This window comes from Lasioglossum baleicum, chromosome 6 (assembly GCF_051020765.1).
Source record: "Lasioglossum baleicum chromosome 6, iyLasBale1, whole genome shotgun sequence".
In the NCBI taxonomy this organism is placed as follows: domain Eukaryota; kingdom Metazoa; phylum Arthropoda; class Insecta; order Hymenoptera; family Halictidae; genus Lasioglossum; species Lasioglossum baleicum.
In genome coordinates, this window is record NC_134934.1 from 16205226 (window position 1) to 16223327 (window position 18102).

The following is an 18102-nucleotide window of genomic DNA, read 5'->3' on the forward strand; positions in this document are numbered from 1 at the left end:
AAGCCAATTGTTTCAATGATAGAATCATAGAAAATCATAGAACATAGAAAAATATAATGAACGATCAAAATTTGCGACGCAAAAAGGAGAGCGTATGGGAAATGCTATGAACTATGTCTCTCTTTCTTTCCCGTATGCTCTCCTTCTTTGCATCGAAAATTTTGATCGTTCCTTATTTTTTCTATGATTTTCTATGATTCTATCATTGAAACAATTGGCTTGTGATAGCTAAAATATAATATAAATATTCTTGATTCAATTTTGTCTAGATGTCTTGCAAATACTGCATCGAGAGTTGTTCCTGATCTTGTTGTCGCTTTATTAGGATTATTTACCATTTCCGATCATAATTTTCTTCTAAACATCACTAGACTGCAAGAAGTTTCACATCTGCCGCGCGTAGTTTTCCACACGTATGTTTTTTTACTTACCTGACACCTTTCAAAATTTTTCAGGTTAGTTTCGAACAAGGGTTTGGATAATTGTTTATAAATCTTTCAGTCGGAACAAAATCCGATGAGAAACTGCATGTGAAAGTAGCTGGAGGTTGATTCTATGTTATCCAATTGCAAATGTTCACAAATTAACTCTGGTTAATTAGTTATTAACAATTGTTGCGCGGGCTGATTGTTTTGGAAGTTCGCATAATGCGTAAGACAAGGAGGGTCGAACTGTGCGACAAGGACAGACATACATAACATACCACTTCTCCAAAATTGGTTAATAACTAACAATTTAAGCATCAAACCTGCATAAATGAAATGGGAATGTAGCCAAGGCTTCGTTTTACATTCTACAATCTTAAAAGTTCACCAATCAAGTCTTTAAAGTTAGTAAATTAATTATGAAAATGTTACTTGTCAAACTATTCGAGGTTATTCGCGAAATTTCGTCACTTCCGTAATGCTAGAAAATTGTAGCCACCTCAGCAAAGAAGTTTCACTTCAAAAATTTATGAAATAATTGATTGTCTACCATTTGTAAGTTGTATAACTTCTTTTTGAATAGTTGAATAACTATTGAATATTCATCAATAGCTGTTATGAGCGACCGAAATAAATTTCTCCCATCGATAACTGTTATGAGCGGTCGAAATAAATTTCTCCCATCGATAGCTGTTATGAGTGGTCGAAATAAATTTCTCTCTTGATAAATGTTATAAGTGATCGAAATGAATTTGAATGAAAAGAGAACAAATTTTCGGTTACTTATACGTATAAGGATAAAGGCCGGATATTTGGGAAAAGTATTCAAAATCGGTCCTACCAAATCTACTTTGAACTCCATTCTACTAGAATGTGCTACATGCGTAGAATGATTAACCAGCATAGATGGAGTATTTTACAAACATTCGTAAAATCAATGAGATTGTTGCAAAAATGGTTTCAAGATGGAAGCGATGACGTCAAGCATTTCTGACCGGCCAGGCCGAAGGGAACCATTTCAACTCGTGAGCTAATGAACATTGTTGTGAACTCGGCGGAATGCGAGCGCCATGTGTTTTCTTACTGTCGGTGGTATCGATCGGCCGGTTTCAACTGGCTCTCGTTCCATTAATTACACCGCGTTTTTCGGACCGATGGAAATTATGCATTCCCGACAGATGATAATTAGTATACCCGGTCACGAGCGGCGTGCATGTCGACGCATGAAATTACAGATTCGATAATCGGAGTATTGCAAAATTGGAAATGAAATAACAGGAGACCCTCCGTACGGTAGCCCCGCTAGACAAGTAGAACAGTTTCCGCGCCAATTAACTTGGATTTCGGTTTTCGCGCTACTCAAAATTAATTCGCCAGCGAATTCATTCCGATTTTCTGTTGAACAGTTAATATCGTACCGGACAGTGAAACACGATGATCGAGCGCGCATACGCGGCGAACACATTCCCGGCATTAGCGCGCTCGTTCATCACTGGATTTTCAATCTGTAAAGATCAATTTGGATGAAACGCAACACGCTCGCCTAACACTTCCATACAACGTTCTACGCCCCCGTGAATCATTTACAACGTTCCGCGGCAGCAAGAAGTCGAGGTTATCCATGTTATCCCCTCTATACAGGGTGATTCAGTTAAGTGCATCGCTTAAATTGTAAACTATTTCCAAGTGTACCAAAAAATGGTTCAAACGAAAATTGTATGATTTCAAGAGCAGCGTATAATGTAACAATTGGATTTCCTGTATTTTTCTTTTTTCTCGAGATATAAAGGTCAGCTGAAGAGATTCCTTATCCCAAAGAGTAAATTTTAATCTTATGGTTGGAGTGAGAAGTGAAGCTTGCATAAAAAATTACATATAAAGGTATATGGGTATAAATGATTATTAATGCAAATTGTATTCCACCCAGGGACCCTAACTGTTATAACCTAAAAGAAAAGAAGTCATCGAATAACAAGTATTTCATCGACTAAACTCGTATTGGTTACAAATAAGGATTATGTACAGTAAATGTCCTATAGACGCAACAGCCTCGGGGGGATTTTATTGCATCTACCGTATAAGATAGCTATTTTTTTCATCTCCAAAGGCCAAGCCGGACGTAGAGAAGGACAGCGCGTGTAAAGAGAGACCACACGCGGGCCTTTCAACTGTGCCGGCGACTGCGATTCTCCGCGTCGCATTACTAGTGGTTCACACCGATATACCGAGCCGAGATCAGATTACTAAGTTGGGGGGGATATTCTTGGTCGCATCTATCGTGTAGAAATTGTTGCGTGTATAGAACATTTACTGTATTTCTACATTTTCGACTTATTTTCAGAATCACCCCCTCTTCCACCAGTTACCGATTAGCTTGCGTGAAACGTGGTTGCAGACGGTGGTCGATATAAAAATGGCTAAAATGGTTGTCGGCGAGCTCGAGATTAAAATTCAACCGCGTCCACATCTACTACTTACCGGTCACGATAAAGGCGAAATCTCGAACAATTATGGTCGTGGAATTCCCTATCGTTTCCCGTTTACCACTGAGTGAGGGCTTTCCATTGTCTGGCCAGGACCGAATGAAAGGTAAAAAGGAAGGAAAGCGAAGTCGCACGGTCGAGACAGTAAAGCGCAGAGAAGAAATGCAAAATGGTGGTAGCGTTGGTCGCCCGTAACCGTAACCGAAAGAGAGAGAGGGACGATGACTGCTGAAGGAAATGCTTGTGAACGGGGGAATGGATAGCAAAGGGGAGCCTTGCGGAGACAAAGAAAAGAAGGAAGAAAGGAGGGACGAAGATATCAAAAACAGGAACGGTAGCTGAGTGTAAACAGTCTAAAAAACCGCGAACGATGAAAGATGTCCTTTCAGCATGGTTGACGAGGCCGCGAGCTTGCAGTTCACGATAATAACGAAACGTTACACCGCACCGCGCGTCATCAAGACTTCCAGTTGACAAACAGGGATTCTCAGAGTATCAGCATCGCCCTAATGACGCTTCCAGTTACAAGTAGTAGCGGCGCAAATGCGATCGCTGCCACGGCAATTAATTATCAGCTCGAGAACGCTGATATCGTTTCACCTTCCACCGATATCTGACATCGCGAAAATGATCGGAAGTTGGTCGATCGGACGATCGAACGTGTTTATAATATACTTCGTTACTCTCGCGTAATTGAACACCCGAGTTATCTGATTTCACTTATTTCATGTAGACAGGGTGGACCCACTTATCATGACCACATCAAGTATTTTCGATGTTAGACCGATCAAAATTTTTGTAAATGGCGTTAGAAACAAATGAAATAATTTAGGATAAGGGTAAACTTTACTTTACCGGACTCAAAATTAATACCTTTCTCCTACGAATTATGATGTATTTGGTATGTAATCCAGTAGATTTGTATTCGGCGAGAATGTAGATCGAAGTTTCGATCCTCTAGGATCAATAGTTGAGGAGCTATGGTCGCTTAAAGTTGAGCATTTTTGTCTCGACCTAATCCTAATCAACTTACCTGCCAAAAAAGTTCAACTTTAAACGACCATAGCTCCTCAACTATTGATCCTAGAATTTCGAAACTTCGATCTGCATCCGCGCATACCAAATACATCATAATTCGTAGGAGAAACGCGGAAATTTTGAGTCCGGTAAAGTAAAGAGCAGCCCAAGATAATCCTAGAATCCCGGAGATTCTGTTCACGGTCGGAAAATCCTAGAAATCAGCAACAGCTTTCGAACTTTCTGTCGGCAGTATACGCGCGAGTTTTGCCGGTTTTCGTCGTCGTGGCATTACGCCTGCGACTCCATTACCGCGGACAGTTTTACGCGTCGCCCTATAGTACTTTTAAACGATTATTGCGCCAGGTATAATCACGAGTATTACCGGCGGTGCAGCATACTATCTAGTAATTAGAAACTTGAGATCATGATAGCTTACGTACCGCGCGGGAGTTTCCACCCGGCTACGGTGGCAAGCTCACATGAATATAAGAAAACAAGTTAGACGGTCTCTTGACAGTACAGATGAATCGCCAATCTGGCCGGAAACACGAGGTCGATGTAACTCGCACGGATTACGTAAACGTCGAAAAACGTTCTGCGAATTAATCGATCAAACTTTCCGCGTTTCTTAAAAGAAGATCTGTCTTGAAATAACAGTCGTGCGAATTAATGGTTTAAAAGATAAGTAAAATAAATAAATGTTATTCGCACTCCAGACCTCGCTCGGCCTCCGTTCGCCTAAGGGTCTAGTTAGTTTGGGTCCGGCACGGCCGGCGCAAGGGCGTCCGGCATCGGAAACTAGAAAGGGACTAGAATCTTACTAGATTTTGGGTCGAAACATGGGTTTGCGATTTTTCACTTAATGTCCTTATACGAGAAAATTTTGGGCTGGGTGAGGGGGTTCATTCGAAAGAGGAAGGTTCACCGCAGGGGGCTCTGGTCATCCCATCAGTCAAAAAAAGGCTTTTAAAGACAGAAAAATACATATGAAATCTGCGGGATTTTTTCTCGATTTTTTCCCTACTTTGGACACTCATATTATTAGATGTAAACATAATCTCGTTAACCTCATGACCAGAGCACCCTGCGGTGAACCTTCCTCTTTCGAACGAGCCCTCACCCAGCCCAAAATTTGCTCGTATAAGGACATTAAGCGAAAAATCGTAAACCCATATTTTCGACCCAACATCTAGTAAGATTCTAGTTATTTGCTAGTTTTGTCACGTGAGTATCCTACTGCTTTAAGCATAGGTGCGCCGGCCGTGTAAACGAACAGATTACGAGCAAACGACAGAACGGCAGAATAGTTTCTCTTGCATTTGTAAGACTGCTTTTTAATCTGGAATTCTCTCCGGTCTGCGAAACACACGAATTAACCGTGCAATAATTTTTTCCATCTAGATTATGGATCGGTTCCAGCGTGGGACGACTGAGCCAGTGTCGCGGTTTATTAAAACGGAATAGCAATGCAACCGGCGCGGCAGCGACGGCGGCGGGGCGCAAGCTGATTGTCCTTCTTGTCTTTAAAGATAAGCCGAGTAAATATTCATAGCCGGGTTGCACTTGATTCGACGGGGAGCTCGTAGACCTTCCCATAAAGCCGATTAAATCACCCGTTCTTCTTTTCTCCTCGGTAACCCCTTCTTTCCGGTTTGCCTCGGCCACAGAAGGATCTTCTGTGGAAGGACTTCGTACGAGGAGTCAATTAAAAAGTACCGGTTCGATTATCGATTATATTTGCCGGGCGGCGACGCGCCGCTGTGCTCTCGTCGTCCTAGCCTATGGAGCTACACGGTCGCTGGTTGCACAGGTACTCGAGAGTACTTCTGGCTGCGCAATGCTGCCGCTTGTCCTTTGAGAGCTGCGTTGTGAAGCCCTTGTCATGCACCAAAGACGTCCGCTCTGCGGCTAAATTTATTACGACGCTAACAAATATAGAGACAGTAATTATTTGCATCCTCTGCCGAGGGACGAAGGCCACGGATCGGTGCATATCCGTCGAGGACCCTGTCGGCTATGAATGTCATTCTGAATTACTCATGAATGCTACTTCTTCGATATTTCCCCTGCTCTTACCATTTCTCCGTTCTCTCTATCTCTCTCGCCCCGTATCGGTGTGCACGAGCGATGCGTACGCTTGGTCCTTCAGTATATCGGGTAACATATTCCCCAACGACCAGTCGAGTGGCGTGACACCGCGTGAGAGTCGTTGATTCGCTTCAAGAGCCTCCGTGAAAAAGCGCAGGCGTTCTTAGAATCACCTTGAAGGACCCAAGGCGAAAGAACCGATTCTCTTTATTTCTTTCTTCGCTTTCCACTCGAGCGTCCCGCATACCGAATTAACTGCTGTCTGCAGATTAAAAGGAGCCGCGGAGACTCCTTCGATACCCTCCGGAACAATTTAAGAAAACCTGCTGTACATAGCGCGAAACTTGTTTCCTCGCGGTCTGTAGAAATATTATTTCAAATATTTCCGAGAAAAATTGAATGTTTCGCGAAAAAGAAAATCGAGCAAGGAGAAAACGCGAGCGATGGCACCTTTCTTGGACAGAACTTTTACAGAAGGATTGTGTTCGAGTGTGCGGCACGACGATGGCCGACGGTGCCACGTATCGTTCTTTAAAACGGTTTCCATTCGTTCGCGTGGTTCTTTGATGAAAAGTAGACAAAGAAGGAGCCGTGCGAGGACGACGAACCGTTTACATGGGAAGAAGTTTCTGCGGAGCACAGACGGACCGACAGAAGTTTATCTAGAACTATGTAGTTGGCAGTTACAGACAGTTTCGCGTGGCAAAACGATTCGTCCGGCCTGAAGTTGTTATCGTTAATAGCTACCAGTTATCAGCGCCGTTCGATTCCGCCTTGTCACAGCATGCTTACATACATGCGCAACGCGTTCGCGCCGCGCCCGCGCCCGTGCAATTTATACGCGGCCGCTTCAACGAACTTTAACGAGGACATTCAACGCAATCAAATGAAAAACGACACGCGTTTTCGTTTCTCTCAGATTTTCATGGAATAAATTTAATCCTTCGGGCTAAAAATTCATTAACACTTCATAGACGTTGCAACTTTTTACCGCAGAAACATTTCTACAATAATGGTTTCACATAATTTGTGTTAAATTATTATGTTAAATCTCTGATGAAACTTTTCGTTTGAATCAGAGTGCAAAAATAACCTCTGAAACGTTTATAAATTTATGAGGTAACTGCAGCTGCGTACGCATACGCCGAATAAATGAAGCCCAATTTGGAGGACCGTATTATTTCACTAAATTCGAACAGAATTGTACGAACCTTCTGCATGGTAATTGTTCAAGTAACTAGATCTCCCTCATCGTATCCACTTGTTTTTCATTTGAATAATTAGAAATTCTTGCGATGTCCATCTATACCCACTGAAACGTAATTGTTCGTGCAGAGAATTTCAGGAGGATAACCGGGACTATCCTGACGAGGATATTTATAATCGTGCGTTAGATAAACGCCGAATCCGGAACTCGAGGAATCCGCTTGTAGTGATATAACGAGAATAAAGCGTAGACGCGATAAGCGCGTGTATTTCTTACGATGTGTCTCGATATCACGGTGCATTATACAGGTGTGCCGACTTCCCTCAAAAAACTGAGGCAGATGAGTCGTAATTCTCTGGCCGCCGCCAGACGGCGCATGGTCCCAGGTACTGTACATGTGCGAATGAGACAATACACACAATGACACTCATTCGCACACGTACGGTACCTGGAACCATGCGCCGTCTGGCGGCGGCCAGAGAATTACGACTTATCTGCCTCCAAATTTCAGCATTACAGAGATGCTAAGTCGGCACACCTGTATAATGCACCGTGCTCGATATAATGAGTCGTGGTCCGCTGTGTCGAAGACAATAATTCAAATATTATGGAGATGAGCGGTCGACACGCAATTTTCGTCATCGAGTCGCGTAGCGCTCTCGCGACGCTGAATCTTGTAACGACGTTCGCGGAATTACATTTAGCGGGGAGTTCGAGTACTAAACAGTAATTAACGGTTTAAAATGGTCGAAATTAAAATGGCCTGAAGAAGTAGAAAATAATCGACTTTTCAGGCGATCAAAGTACAAAGGGCTCTCAACGAAGCCGCGCACTATAAGAAAGATTAGGTTCATACATAAATGAATAATATATCCTCTCAGTATTCGATTGTTTCAGAAATAGCTGCGAACATAACGAGCACCACGGAGGTAAATAGAAGAGCGATCCGATCCGCGTTCAAGCGGTAATTGCCAAAGTAATTTCGCGCGGAAGCAAAGTCAATGGTCAAAGAAGGAGATCGCTTCGGCTGGCTCTACCAGACAGGAACGATCAGCACCGGAAAGAATCGATTGAATTTAAGTACAGATACAAGTAACCAATCAACCATCTTGTTGCGAGTGCAGTTAGTATAGACTTCCAGTGCTCGGTTTGCGGGCAGCGGTTTGTGGCTTACGAACATGGCGAACTGCAGAGACATGTCCATTCGTTGCTGTTGCCGTGTCCAGCAAAATGGAATCGAGAAAAAAGTGTTAATTATTCCCGGGTTGTTCGCGAGCTATAATTGGCCAGTCCGTTTCGTTACGTACGGCAACCTGGAAAAGGTGCAGATTGTCTTTTCTCCATTTTCACTTTGGCAGCAAACGTTCCCTAATACTAAATGAACTACTGGCAGAACAAAAATTGGTAGCAGAGTTGAGAGTTGATATTTCTGTGGTTGTCAGGAAAAACGCCGCATGTCACATGATTTCACTTTCGAGATATTGCCGTTGAAAGTTTTGATCACTAATGCTTTCACAATGGACAGCGGTTAAATTGCATTATTTTTTGGAGCCTTTCGAATTTATTTTCATGACTTTTTTAACCGACTTCGAAAAACGAGGAGGTTACTCAATTCGATCTGTGTGTGCCTTTTTTTCGCTTATTTTCTATGTATGTTCACCGATTCCGCCGAGATGGAAGGATCAATCAGGGCGAAACCTTCTGCATTTTGTAGGGTATGTCTCCCGATTGCTCCCTTGAAAACAAATTCTCCATTTTTTCATTCTTTGCGGTTTTTATTGCCAATCTATATATATAAAAGCGAAGTCCTGACTCACCTATCAACGCCCAGGCTAAACCCTTGGACTTAGAAAGCTGAAATTTTGCACAGAGGTTTCCCTTATGATCTATACAAGGGACAAGAAAGGATATTTCGAAATTCAATCCCCAAGGGGGTGAAAAGGGGTTGCAACGTTTGTATGAGGAATATTTTGTTCGTGGTCGGATTTACTTCATACTTGGTCTTAATGCTCTTTGATATAATTAATCAAACACCTGTTTGGGCATTTTAAACAATTGAACCCCCAAGGGGGTGAAAAGGGGTTGCAACGTTTGTATGAGGAATATTTTGTTCGTGGTCGGATTTACTTCATACTTGGTCTTAATGCTCTTTGATATAATTAATCAAACACCTGTTTCGGCATTTTAAAAAATTCAAACCCTAAGGGGGTGAAAAGGGGTTTTGAAATCTAAGATTGCGGCATGACATAAAATTAAAACTCTATAGGGGTGAATGGGGGGTTAAAAGGTTTTATATGGAGAAACAATATCAATTTCCGAGGGCATTAAACGGTTTTCTGTGCGAGCGAAGCCGCGGGCAGAAGCTAGTAACCAATAAGACCGAAAAACCATCCTACGGTGTTCTACAAATTCTGCTCGTTCCACTAAAAAGTGTGAAATAACAAAATTTTATAAAAAAAAATTAAACCGACTTCGAAGAAACGCACTAAAAAGTATGATCTAATTTCCACTTAATTTATGTAAATACACACGAACTTAAATACAATTCAATCTTTTCGGGGGCGGCGCAAAATTGAAAATTTTCGACACTGGAAATTACGAAAATCCTTAAATTCTTCTACATGCTTTCACATATTAATGTATATATATATAACTTCTCTTCCCACCTAGTGATTTCCAAATTCACCATATTCCAATGAAATCATAATCAGCGACATCTGCCATTTGGAAAATTTTTGGAAATTATTGTACTTAAGTTCGTGTGTATTCACATAAATTAAATGGAAATTATTTCATACGTTTAATTTTTTTTCTGATAAATACATAAATTCTACTATACTCTGGGGCTCAATTAATATACAAACTCAAATTTTTTGAAATTGTGACATGCGGCGTTTTTCCTTGCAACCACAGATTTTGTCTGTACGTCTCTTTTGAGAATATCCGAATATTAACCACTTTGCTACCAAGGACGAGTTATCTCGCGACGCAGTACCGTTCGCACGATGGCCACAGACGAGTTATCTCTCGCGCCCACGTTTCTTTTTTATATCATTCGTACAACGCGACAGACGGGATACATCGTGACTTTCTATTATGTTTACATTCGTTTACATTTATTATGTTTATTACACATACAGTGGATAACAAAAGTAAGTTAATACTCATATTTTCAATAACGAAATCACGATAACAGTAATATTTATTTACTTGTAAAAATAAACAAGTTGATTACATGTTTAATGGTAATGTTGAAAACAAAATTTATCACGATTACCACAGTGATTTGAAGATTTATCAAGATATTGATCTTTCTATACTAAATATACAAGGTGTGGCAAAAGTAAGTTAAAGTATCGTTTAATAACACTGTTCAACACCAAATTTCACAATTACATTGTGATGGTGGTTCTTATAGAGTTTTATGCGCTGATTCCGAAGATGAACAGATTCTGAGAAACATGACTTTGAAAAAAAATATATATTTTTCAACTTTAAACAAATATTGTGATGTTATTATAAATAAAAGATATTGAATTGTTCTTTGCAGCAAAAGATTCTATAGACTTTCCCGAATATAGTGGTATCTGATACTAATACATTATGAATGTTTAAACATGATTCAACAATCATTAAAGGCGAAGAGACACCATCTTTTAAGGATATTTTTGAATTTACCTCAAAAAATGAGGGTTCAGCGGAAAATTGAACTATACCACACGATAGAGCAGACTTTTATCTTGAGAAATCACCCTTTAAAGTTTGCAACGTCGACGTTTTTTCCCGAATCGAAAGCAAAATATCTTCGCCATTACAACATTAACAATAAGTTGCCGCCAGTGGCGCTCACCACTAGCGCGATCTCAACATAAATTGGCCAACTCATGCCGGGCGAAGATATTTTGCTTTCTGATTCAGGAAAATACGTCGACGTTGCAAACTTCAAAGGGTGATTTCCCAAGATAAAAGTCTGCTCTATCGTGTGGTATAGTTCGATTTTCCGTTGAACCCTTATTTTTTTTAGATAAATTCAAAAATATCCTCAAAAGGTGGTGTCTCTTCGCCTTTAATGATTGTTGAAACATGTTTAAACATTCATAATGTATTTCCGAATTAAAACTCTCGTCCCCATAATCACATATGCGGTATAGCTCATCCGTGGCGATATACGAACGAAACTTGGTCGCGAGATAACTCGTCTGTGGCCATCGTACGAATGGTATTGCGTCGCGAGATAACTCGTCCGTGCTTGCGAAGTGGTTTAATGGGATTCGCTGTAATAGCCTCACTGACGAGTCCTCTAACAGGCCCAGGACGAAACGCTGCCGCTCACTCATTTCGGTAGCTTCCAAAATGCACTATGTATAATGTATACGACTATGATGACGTGCAACGTCGCGTCAGAAAAACCGAGTTAGTGAATTCGCAAATATTTTGGAAAGCGACCGATTGAAAGGATCGCGGGATCTCGACCGCGAGTGTTATGGTTCGTCTCGAGTCTAGACGGATAATAATATCCGAAGATAAAAGAACGTCCGAAAGAGATGCCTCCCCGAGCGAAACGATAAAACGCTTTAAATGCATGCGTGGCACAAGCAGTGTTTTTTTTTTATTTGACAATAACTCGCCGTTGATCCGCAGGTCGATGTCTCGGGGATAGCAGATATTGGAAATGGCAAACGGAGACAGAACAGTCTGGCTGATTATCCGATTATCCGGTTCTCCGGAACATTTGCAATTTACGTCTGGAAGTACCATCGGTTCAACCCCTCTTTCGGGGTCGTTGCTTCTTCTCCCACATCCTTCGTTACCGTTCCACCCCCATCCGGTTTCCATCGTTCCCTTCCCCACTTCAGCAGCTCTGCTCTTCTTCCGCCGTTTTCCTTCCGTTCCTCGTCCTTCATTTGATTCGGCGCGGCGCGCTATACCTTCTGTCGGCGGCAGGGAACAACGTCGAATCATTCGTTTCTATCCTAACGAAATCTCTCCTCGGACGTTGCGCTGATAAGAGAGCACGAGCCCCCGCGTACCATTCCGCAAAGAATTGTCGCGAGCCGTCGGCATACCTAGAAAATTGTATTGCGAGTCGATCGTCGGGGAATTCATTAATTCGTTCATTTCGAAGCGCAATCGGAACCAGCGGCTCGAATTCAAGCGTCAAATTCGATCGAGCACGAACGAATAACTGGAACACCATTTATTCCGTATTCACAAATTACAGGTGGTAGAGGACGTTGGACCTTTAGATTACAGGTGACACTGTAATTTTTCCAATTTCGCCGATGCCCGGCCGAAATGAAAGATTAAACAGAAAATCGCGCTTTTAAAATATCATTTATTCAGCCGGTCTTTGGCGAACGCAGCACGCTGAACTGTATCGAGGCAATTAGTGTCCTACATCGATTCTGTACAGTCAAGTCGATATCTCTGGATGTTGAGAACATACCGACTAGTTTTTATTTGCATAAACCGATGGTGCAACCCTTTAAAAATGTTCTTCTAAAACATTTAGAAGAGTCAATAGCCAAAAACAGTATTGATCCAATTTTTTCAAACAAGCATTTGCGACGTACATCATATAGAATATGTAAAGGAGTTTTATATCCACAGTGAACCGCATAAGGGCCAATCATTATAATCTCGCTACCTCTCTGTATCGAGTAAATATTGTTAGTGATCCCAGTTGTAAGTGTAATTATAGCTCCGAGGACTTGGATCATGTTTTATGGCAGTGTTGTCTTTATGATTCCCAAAGAATTAAATTAGTTAATAAGTTGCGTAAAATTAAGTTTTTTCTACCATTAAAAGCGGACATTTTCTTTGCCAAACCTAATGTTAAAGCCTATGAATATATCTTTCAGTTTTTAAACGACTGCAATCTACGTCTGAATCTAAAATCACGTCTAAAGCTGAAATAAACCTATAATAGGTTTCAGTGGCTCAATAAAAAAAAAAGATGTAGAATATGTATGTATATTTAAAAGGAGTAGTTGAAACACAATATGAAGTTACACGAACGAGTCAGGAAATTGAAAAAATAATTCGGCCAACATACGCAGCGTTTACATTATATTTACTGAAAGCACACGTCATCGAGGAAACGTTAAATTTATAAGCAAATAAATATTCTACGCATGAAATATGCAGCAATAAACTTTCCATTGAGAAGCATACGGAATATTCACTCTGTTTATCTTGTTTAATTGTTAATATTATTACATTAATACACGCCGCGTGGTTGTACCAAGATAAACGAAGCCGACGTTCGAAATGCGACGGAATATCGTGATGGAGAACGTACGATACTTATTTGCTTATAACTTCATAACGAAATATTTACTGCGGAACATTGTATAACATTCTTTTCTTATTTTTCACTGCAAAATGAACCACCATAGTTTACCGGATTAAACAGGGTAACCTATTGGCTGAACCAAACAATTAAGCAAAATTAAGTAAAAAACAAGTAAGCAGCATTCGCGGAAAGTCATGTTGCATTATTTTGATTTAAAGAAAGGTGTTATATATTTACTATATTATATTTATTATATATTTACGGGGGCGATGCTCCTTTAAAAACCATGATTTCGACGTAAGAGCAAAGATTGCGATGGTGTGCCAAAAAATTCGAAGATACAGATTTCCCAGCATTACTTGATGGAAATCCACGTCAAACACTTGCAGAACTGTCAATTGAATTAAACGTTGATCGATCTACTGTTGAGAAACGTTTTCACGCTATGGGAATTGTTTATACGCTTCTTTTCAACAAAAAGGGGCGGAAACTTATTCCCATGCCCAATATTTTTGAGAGAACCGTTTTTAACGCGTACAATTTAGAATCTAAAGATGGTAGACAATGCACGTCCCGTTCTTTAGAATCTTTCGTTGCCGGCCTCAATAGCAAATGCTGGTATCGTAAAGCCCCGAGTTTCCGAAGGGTCACGCCGACCGAGGTCCGAGGGGCCCACACAATCACACAAGGCCACGATAAGTACCTCGCGGACCCGGAGGAAAATCCTGCCATACCATAAAAACCCTTACGGTCACTTCCAGCATACCCGAAAAAGCGCGCCTCGAGCGCAAGGAATAGTGGGAGTGTACCAGACGAGCAAACTACCTGATTGGCAGCAATTGTCATCAACTGCCTAATCATCGTAGTTTAGAGTTTAGGATTCGCCTTTCGAAATCAAGTAAAAAGGCGTAGCAGAAACAGTAAGACAAGAGGCTCTATTTAGAGACTTGTCAGAGTGAAGACATCAGTCCGTTGAATAAAGTACGTTCCGCGAACTTGTTCTATTTTGATTTAGAACCCATCAACCTAGCTTATACCAACTGTTCATATAAATTGCAGTGCAATAAAATTATTGGTGACTTAGGTTAACTATTCATGCATCAATTATCTATTGCAGGGGTGGCCAACCTGCGGCGCATTGGATGATTACAAGTGGCGCATTGGATCGTTGCGCCTCTATTTATTCTTTTGAAGTAGGCGCCATAAATGAATCCATCTTCACATTTTCAACACCTGAGAGCTCTCAATTAAATTTATCCCTAAGAGTTATCCCTTTTCCTCCCTTAACTGAAGCAGATCCTACCCCTATTCCTATTTTCCAACCGCAAGAATGAACGTAAGAAGGTAGAAAAAGTGCTCGAGTTGTATGGTGCATCTGAACTCGTATGTGAAAAAAAATTCACGCATGGTATGCAGAAGGTTGGCCACCCCTGATCTATTGCATGCGCCCCATGCAAATCTTGCAAGTATTTTCATAGCTATTCAAAATTCACAATCACAAATTTTCATGACTGTCTGTACGAGGCTAGAAAAAATGATTTTACACTTTTTAGTCCGTCTTAAAAACGTGGTATATTATAACCATTTTTTAAAATTTAAATTCAAATATATATACAATCCCGTAGATTTTACTGAGAAAATGCCGAAAATCCAAGTTTCAATCTTACGAATTCACTGGTTCGAGAGGTACGCGTGTTTAAAGTTCAGTGATTTTTCCTGAAGGTGTTTGGTCCATTTCTGAAGAATATGTCTGTACCACCGGGCATTTCCTTGCAGGAGGTTCGAAAAATGACCGAAATTGCAGGTGGTCGATTATTCTGTAGATTGGCGATTCGTAAGACGGTGTGCGGCGGTGCGGTGTTCCGTTTCCGTCGGTAAAGAATAATCTGCGACGAGACGATATTGAATGTTGAAACGGCACGCGGTAAATGGAGCATTCCGAAGAATCCCGCGCACATTCATTTCGACCTTCCTCTGCGGGGCGGCGACGAGGACAACGCTCTCCTCGCGGAAGGTCAGACGCATCCACAAGAGGCCAGAGGAAAGACGGAATTGAATTTCGTCACCGTTGAACCGTAATAAAATGACGAGAGGAAAACAACGGGCGATGTCGTCGCCACGGTATCTCGAGCCGTCCCTCTCGCCGCTCCGCGACGCTTCTTGTCGCGTTCGCCGTTGACGTTTTCACTTGTTAACCTCGCAACTTGCCGTCTCGCCGTGGATCTGAGGATTATTCATCACCGCAACTACCAAGGGGGATGGTTTCCATAGAGGGCGATGGCGAGCACAACGGCGCCGTTGGAAAGAGGAAGAAGCAAAGAGGAAAGCGGGAGGTTAGGGAAACCGGGCGAAGCGGGGGCGAGAACCGGGACAACAGCGTATTCCATGTTCCCTCGTGTCACTGATTATTCCATTTACGAGCCATGCCGCATGATTCTGAATAGAGGTACACACTGCACCGGGTAGATTCAACCCGAACCCCTTTCCCGCTCACTGTTTCTCTCTACCTCTCTCTCTCTCTCTCTCTTCCTGCCCTTGTCTTTGTCAGTCTTGCGGGTTTCGGTCCCTTAACCCGCGCGTGTCGCGCTCGCTCCGAGCATCCATAGTCTATCCGCCGCCGAGAGAAAAGAAGTCTCGTCTGAATCGGAAATCAATTCAATCAGCACCAAGTCCGGCGTGCGATTCGCGGGCTCCGTTTCGCAGGTGATGTCGACGAAAAATGTTCCAGTATCAAGATATACGCGTTACGGCCGAGGATATAGCGGTTTACACCGACACACGAACAGCAGCGCGCATTCGTTTCTGCTCGGCTTGCGAAACAACAGGGGATTCCGCGGGTGGATGGCGTTTACGATTCAAGGGGAAGAATCTCGTTAAAGCGGAATCATTCCAACGGAACACCGTGGAAACGCCACTTTCGCGTGTTTCCAATTTTCAAAAGACCCAGACCCGCACCAGCGCAATTATCCTCGCTTTAATAAATTTTAATCGTCCCGCCCCCAAGGCACGCAGTCGCCTCGAATTTAATCAGCGCTAGGTGTTCGTTATCATTCATTGAATCGACACGATTTACGGCCTCCCGACGTTTGATCCTTGAATCGAGAGGTTCGAGAACCTTCTCCGACGCCGTATCGCATTCTGAGTGGATATTTAAAGACACGAGACTTTGGCGCTGATAATTTCATCAAGTCTCGCTTACTGAAGACGCTGTCTGCCTATCAGCACATCTAAATTTCGCAATATAAATCTAGTCCATCCTCATTATCCAATGATTAAGTTCATGGAGAGACGATACGCAATACCTTGGAACGTACAAGAGCTATAAATATGTAAAGCGCCTTATTATTTTGTCCAGCACCGTATGTAGCTGTAACAGTTTGTTTGTCGTGTTCACGTTTTATACAGTGTTTTCGCTGGCAATCTCGAACATTCTGCAGAGTTGAGCATATTTTCGAAACGGGCCCGGTTCCTGAGGTGTGTACACGGGGACGGAATAAAAAATTTTGCGATAGCAGCATCGCCGATGGGATCTACATCGAATATGCGACACGGGCAAACATGCGGATTGTCGTGCTTGTGCATGCAAATTCGCAGATGCAGGTGCAACGGGTTATCGTTGCAGAGCGGCGATGCGGTGTTGGTGATAGTGCCGATGGTGGCGATGATGGCGCAATGTAGCTGAATTAGTCGTCGAAAGACTGACGGGTAAGGGAAATTGTTGGGACGAAGGGTGTGGGTGTGTGTGTGTGTGTGTGTGCAGAGCCAGGCTCCTCCTCTCTTTATTCATACATAAAATCCATATTCTTCGGAGGAAACAACGTGCTTCATCGCGAGGAACCTCTGTCACTGGCGTGGTATCAGGGGCAACCCTTTTTGGTCCTAGTCAACCTTACCCTCGCACCACCCTCGGGGCGTTTGTAAGCTCCACCGGAAGAGCCGAGATTATATTCGAGCGTCTAGCATCACCAGAGACACACTCGACTGCCACGAAAACTTGAAATTTTTAGCCCCGCTATTTGAAAATTCCCAAGCATCTCTGCGAGACTTATTCGCCGAGCTCCTCGGCCGTGTTCCCGGCCCGAGTCCGACGTTGTTCGAATATTTTTCAAGTCGTCGCATTGAGTCGCGGGAAGGCGTGGCATTTAGAGCGTGTTGTATGCACCGTTCCGCATTCATTTCATATAATTGATCCGTTTTGTTGATACCGGTCCCCACCCCGTCGAAGCTGCGCGTCGAGAACACTGCTCGCGTGTACATACGTGGAAAATAATTCGAGGATCCGGGCGCGAGCGCATTGTTCATTTCGATATCTATATTTCGTTCCCGAAGGACGACCATATCGTATTTCGATAGAGAACGAGCTCTCGCGCGCGCCAGTCGAGCTGCTCGCCGAGCACAATTAAAAGAACTCGCGAACGTGACGATTCTAATTATAATCGCGCGAATCGACAATTCTATGATGGACCTTCGATAATGGACGAGCACCGACGCGCCGCGCCGCAGAACGACGCTATCATTGAATAAGAGGAGGAGGGGAAAAAAAACGAAGCGAGAAGGGAGAAAGTTTTTCTTCGTCGCGGGCTT